Below are 5,000 nucleotides of genomic sequence, written 5' to 3'. Positions count from 1 at the left end.
CCGAGGCCCCTAGGGTAGACCTGGCCTTGGCCTACGGCAGCCTGGGCCTCCGGGGTAGACCTGACAGCCGAGGCCCGGGGTAGACCTGTTGTCCTAGGCTTCGGGGTAGACCTGTTGTCCTAGGCTTCGGGGTAGACCTGTTGTCCCGGGCCTCCGGGGTAGACCTGTTGTCCCGGGCCTCCGGGGTAGACCTGTTGTCCCGCGCCGCCGGGGTAGACCTGTTGTCCCAGGCCCCTTGGGTAGACCTGTTGTCCCGGGCCCCTTGGGGTAGACCTGTTGTCCCGGGCCGCCGGGGTAGACCTGATGTCCTGCGCTTCCGGGGTAGACCTGATAGCCCAGGCCCCTTGGGGTAGACCTTTTGTCCCAGGCCCTGGGGGTAGACCTGTTGTCCCCGGGCGGGCCCTCGCCTACGGCAGCCCGGCCCCTTGGCTAGACCTGTTGTCCCAGGCCCCTAGGGTAGACCTGTTGTCCCAGGCTCTTGGCTAGACCTGTTGTCCCGGGCCGGCCTTGGCCTACGGCAGCCTAGCAAGCGGCAAAAGGATGCAGACAGCGCCGGGGAGGCTGATGGGGGAGGGCGGGGCGCCCCCAACCGCCCATGGCCGGCTGCGCTTGCCACAGAGCGGGCAGGGCCAGGGGCCGGGGCAGGGCCAGGGAGAGAGGGCACGCCAGAGCGTGAATGCCTATGGGCGGGCCGGCGGGCGGCTGCGCGCGCGCGGGTGGCAGGGGGGGCCGGGTGGAGGTGGCTGGGGAGGGGTTGGCGAGGGGGCGGGGATGGTTGGCCGCGCCTTCCTTTCACGCGCAGCGGTGTGGTAGCCTGCAGGCGTGGCCGTGCGTTAGGGTTAGGGTTAGGGTTAGTTGGGGGGGGGGGGGGGGGGGTTAGGGTTAGGGTTAGGGTTAGGGTTAGGGTTAGTGGGGGGGGGGTTAGGGTTAGGGTTAGGGTTAGTGGGGGGGGGGTTAGGGGGTTAGGGTTAGGGTTAGTGGGGGGGGGGTTAGGGTTAGGGTTAGGGTTAGGGTTAGGGTTAGGGTTAGGGTTAGGGTTAGTGGGGGGCGGGGGGAGTTAGGGTTAGTGTTAGGGTTAGGGTTAGTCGGGGGCGGGGGGAGTTAGGGTTAGGGTTAGGGTTAGTTGGGGGGGGGGGTGCGTGTCACTGTTTCTGTCTCTGTGCGGACCAGGGCCGGTGGCTTCGTGCCGGCCCCGGGCGCCTCGGCACCGAGTCCCCACGGCCCCCTAGAGTCACGTCGAGGGCCCAAGACCTCTGCGGACCGTGAAACAACCCGCCCGAAAGCTACACACAGCGCCTGTGTGCTGGCGGCGGTGCCGGCGGCCGCCGTCGCCTCTACCGGCGGGCGGGGCGGGGCGGGGCGGGGAGGGGAGGGGCGCGGCGGGGCGAGCCGCATCGGGGCCAGGGGGGCCGGCCTGGGTAGGTTCCACCCCAGGAGGGCGTGGCGGGGCAGGGCGGGGGGTGGGTGGTGGGGGCGCTGTTTGGCCAGGTCAGCGTGTCAGCAGGCAGAGCACCGGCCTCGGCTTGCCCGTCGGCTCGGCTGGGGGCGCTTCCGATACGAAAGAAAAAGAAATCAAATGGGTCAATTTTTGGGTTGGTTTGCTTTCCCGGATAAGTTTCTCGTTCCAAGCAAATAGAAGAGCCATTCTTTCAGGAAAGGAGAAAAGAAAAAGGGGCGGGGCGGGGGGGGGCCCGGGGGGGTGGGGGACAACCCAAGAAAACCCAAATCCAAACCACAAGCCCCCCAACCCCCCCAAAAAAACCAACCTCAAAAATCAGTATCAGAGAAAGCCAAAGCAACTGGAAAAAACCCCCAAAAAACCCCCAAAACAGCCCCCCCCCCCCCCCCCCAGAAAAACAAAACAAAACAAAATACCAAAGCAAACCCAAACCAAATCCCCCCAAAGAACAACAACAAAAAAATGGAAAACATGTCATGGTCTTGAAAGGGGGGGGTGGGGTTGGGGTTCATTGTGTGGGACGGGGGGTCGATCGAGCCATCTGGCTCCGGGGTGTTATGAGGCTGTGAGCTTCGCCCGGCTCCGGGGTCGCTGGGCACGGCGAGGTGCCCGGGCGGCGGGCGACAACAGGGGGACAGCAGGTCTACCATGGATCCGAGCCGGACCCGGCTCATCAGGTCTACCCCGGCGGCGGCTGGGGACATCAGGTCTACCCCGGCTCCGGCCGGGGACATCAGGTCTACCCCGGCTGCGGCCGGGGACATCAGGTCTACCCCGGCTCCGGTCGGGGACATCAGGTCTACCCCGGCTCCGCCCGGGGACATCAGGTCTACCCCGGCTGCGGCCGGGGACAACAGGTCTACCCCGGCTCCGGTCGGGGACATCAGGTCTACCCCGGCTCCGGCCGGGGACATCAGGTCTACCCCGGCTCCGCCCGGGGACATCAGGTCTACCCCGGCTGCGGCCGGGGACATCAGGTCTACCCCGGCTCCGGCCGGGGACAACAGGTCTACCTCCGCTGCGGCCGGGGACATCAGGTCTACCCCGGCTGCGGCCGGGGACATCAGGTCTACCCCGGCTCCGGTCGGGGACATCAGGTCTACCCCGGCTCCGCCTGGGGACATCAGGTCTACCCCGGCTGCGGCCGGGGACAACAGGTCTACCCCGGCTCCGCCCGGGGACATCAGGTCTACCCCGGCTCCGCCCGGGGACATCAGGTCTACCCCGGCTCCGGCCGGGGACATCAGGTCTACCCCGGCTGCGGCCGGGGACAACAGGTCTACCCCGGCTCCGGTCGGGGACAACAGGTCTACCTCCGCTGTGGCCGGGGACATCAGGTCTACCCCGGCTCCGGTCGGGGACAACAGGTCTACCCCGGCTCCGCCCGGGGACATCAGGTCTACCCCGGCTGCGGCCGGGGACATCAGGTCTACCCCGGCTGCGGCCGGGGACATCAGGTCTACCCCGGCTGCGGCCGGGGACAACAGGTCTACCCCGGCTCCGGTCGGGGACATCAGGTCTACCCCGGCTCCGGTCGTGGACATCAGGTCTACCCCGGCTGCGGCCGGGGACATCAGGTCTACCCCGGCTCCGGCCGGGGACATCAGGTCTACCCCGGCTCCGCCCGGGGACAACAGGTCTACCCCGGCTCCGGCCGGGGACATCAGGTCTACCCCGGCTCCGGTCGGGGACATCAGGTCTACCCCCGCTGCGGCCGGGGACATCAGGTCTACCCCGGCTCCGGTCGGGGACATCAGGTCTACCCCGGCTCCGCCCGGGGACATCAGGTCTACCCCGGCTGCGGCCGGGGACAACAGGTCTACCCCGGCTCCGGTCGGGGACAACAGGTCTACCCCGGCTCCGCCCGGGGACATCAGGTCTACCCCGGCTGCGGCCGGGGACAACAGGTCTACCCCGGCTCCGGTCGGGGACATCAGGTCTACCCCGGCTCCGGCCGGGGACAACAGGTCTACCTCCGCTGTGGCCGGGGACAACGGGTCTACCCCGGCTCCGGTCGGGGACAACAGGTCTACCCCGGCTCCGGCCGGGGACATCAGGTCTACCCCGGCTGCGGCCGGGGACATCAGGTCTACCCCGGCTGCGGCCGGGGACAACAGGTCTACCCCGGCTTCGGTCGGGGACATCAGGTCTACCCCGGCTCCGGCCGGGGACAACAGGTCTACCTCCGCTGTGGCCGGGGACATCAGGTCTACCCCGGCTCCGGTCGGGGACAACAGGTCTACCCCGGCTCCGGCCGGGGACATCAGGTCTACCCCGGCTGCGGCCGGGGACATCAGGTCTACCCCGGCTCCGGCCGGGGACAACAGGTCTACCCCGGCTGCGGCCGGGGACATCACGTCTACCCCGGCTCCGGTCGGGGACATCAGGTCTACCCCGGCTCCGGTCGGGGACAACAGGTCTACCCCGGCTCCGCCCGGGGACAACAGGTCTACCCCGGCTCCGCCCGGGGACAACAGGTCTACCCCGGCTCCGCCCGGGGACATCAGGTCTACCTCGCTCCGGGGTCCGCCGGGGGCCGGCCTTGCCCCCTGGTGGCGGGCGCCGGCCGGGGACATCAGGTCTACCTCGCTCCGGCGGGACTTAGTGCAATTTCGGCGCCGGCCGGGTAGACCTGTTGTCCCGGCCGTCTGCGGAAGTTCACCAAGGGGTCGCTGTTGTCGGCCGCCTCCGGCTGCGTCATGGTAGGAGGCGGCCTGTGTTGGCGCCCCTCCCCGGTCGAGCTGCATTGGTCCTCTTGGAGGCCTGGCCGGCTTTGGACTCGTCTGTCCGTCTTATGGGAGCGAGGTGACGGGCCGCATCCCCGCAGGTTGACCCCGTACCTGCGTCCGAGGCGGAGCGGAGCGGCCGCGCGTGCGGTCGCCAGGGCCAAGCGAGTGCCGCCTAGCCGGGACGAAGCGCGCGTGCCTTTGTGTCCCGGCTCCCGTCCTTCCCAGGGAAAAGTGGGTCCAGTTGGCGAGGCGAGAGAGAAGGGGCCGCGCGAAAGAGGCGGATCCGCGGAGGCGAGAGAGAAGGGCCGCGCAAGAGCGGATCCGGAGAAGGCCGAGAGAGAGAGCAAGAAGGGGGTGAAAGACGATCCGAGAAAGCTGCTCGCCGGCCCCGAGGCGAGGCGGGGAGAGAGAGCCGAGAGAGCGAGAGCGAGCCCAGAGAGAGAGTTGCCGAGAGAGAAAGAGAAGCCGCGAGCAGCGTGTCCCGCTCCGGCCCGGCTTCTGCCGGTCGATTGGCCACGGGGGGGGGCGGCCCCCCCCGGGCACCGGTGGCGGGCGAGGCGGCGGCGCCTCGTCCCTTTTCTGCCCGGCCTTAAGCCGGGGGCCCGCTCGGCGGGCGCGGTTTTGGGCCCGTCGGTCCGCCTCGGCGGTGGCGGCGGTGCTCGGCCCGCGTTGGAGAAGCCGTCCCCCTCCCTCGGCCTTAAGCCGGGGGGACCCGCCTTGTGGCGGGCAGAATTTTTGGGCCTAGTTCTTTTTTTTTTTTTTTTTTGAACTTGCCGGGCCCGGCACCCGACGGAGAGCCCCCCGGACTGGTC

This window comes from Agelaius phoeniceus, unplaced genomic scaffold (genome assembly GCF_051311805.1).
Source record: "Agelaius phoeniceus isolate bAgePho1 unplaced genomic scaffold, bAgePho1.hap1 Scaffold_113, whole genome shotgun sequence".
NCBI lineage: Eukaryota > Metazoa > Chordata > Aves > Passeriformes > Icteridae > Agelaius > Agelaius phoeniceus.
Note: the sequence above shows the minus strand (reverse complement) of the source record.